We start from the raw sequence: 1197 nt of genomic DNA on the forward strand, positions 1-1197 counted from the left end.
GTTCTTTAAAAAACTAAAAATAGAACTACCATATGATCCAGCAGTCCCACTCCTGGGCACATATCCAGAGAAAGTCATAATTCGAAAAGATACATGCACCCAGTGTTCACTGCAGCACTATTTATTATAGCCAACACACCGAAGCAACCTAAATGTCCACCAACGGAGGAATGGATAAAGAAGATGTGGTACAGCCTTCCCCGGCGGCTCAGGGGTAAAGAATCCACCTGCATTCACACAGTTTCAGTGGTAAAGAGTCCTGTGAATTCAGGAGACACGAGTTCGATCCCTGATGTGGGAAGACCCCACATGCCTTGGAGCGACTAAACCCGTGTGCCACAACTACTGAACCTGTGCCCTACAGCCTGTGCTCTGCCACAAGAGAAGCCACCTCAGTGAGAAGCCCGTGCGCCACCACTAGAGAGCAGCCCCCACCTGCCGCAGCCAGAGAAAAGCCCAAGCAGCAGTGAGACCCAGCATAGCTATGAATAAATAAAATTTTTTTAAAAATGTAGTACATCTTTGTACAATGGACTATTACGCAGCCATATAAAGAATGAAATAATGTCATTTTCAGCAACATGGATGGACCTAGAGATTATCATACTAAATAAAGTAAGTCAAACAAAGGCAAATATATCACTCATACGTGGAACCTAAGTTTTTAAAATGATATAAATGAACTTATTTATAAAACAGAAACAGACTCACACACTTAAAAAAACAAAATGTATGGTTACCAAAGGGGATGTGTGTGTGTGTGGTGGGGGGAGGAATAAATTAGGAGTTTGGGATTAACATATATACACTACAATATATAATAAATAAAGTATATAGACAAGTAACCAACTAGACCCTACTATATAGGACAGCGAACCCTACTCAATACTATGTAATAACCTATCTGAGAAAAGAATCTGAAAAAGAATGAACATATGTATATGTATAACTGAATTACTTTTCTGTACACCTGAAATTAACACAACATTGTAAATCAACTGTTCAGTTCAGTTCAGTTCTGTCGCTCAGTCGTGTCCGACTCTTTGCAACCCCATGAATCGCAGCACGCCAGGCCTCCTTGTCCATCACCAACTCCCGGAGTTCACTCAGACTTACGTCCATTGAGTCAGTGATGCCATCCAGCCATCTCATCCTCTGTTGTCCCCTTCTCCTCCTGCCCCCAACCCCTCCCAGCAT

The 1197-nt window shown here is 42.4% G+C and overlaps 1 protein-coding gene across 2 annotated transcripts in view; it reads right to left on the reverse strand.

Annotated features, from left to right (window-relative positions):
- Positions 1 to 1197, reverse strand: part of ZNF133 (zinc finger protein 133) — a 16189-nt gene that overhangs the window by 8880 nt on the left and 6112 nt on the right. The window lies entirely within an intron of this gene.

Source organism: Bison bison, unplaced genomic scaffold (genome assembly GCF_000754665.1).
Source record: "Bison bison bison isolate TAMUID 2011002044 unplaced genomic scaffold, Bison_UMD1.0 scf7180017864484, whole genome shotgun sequence".
Classification (NCBI taxonomy): Eukaryota; Metazoa; Chordata; class Mammalia; order Artiodactyla; family Bovidae; genus Bison; species Bison bison.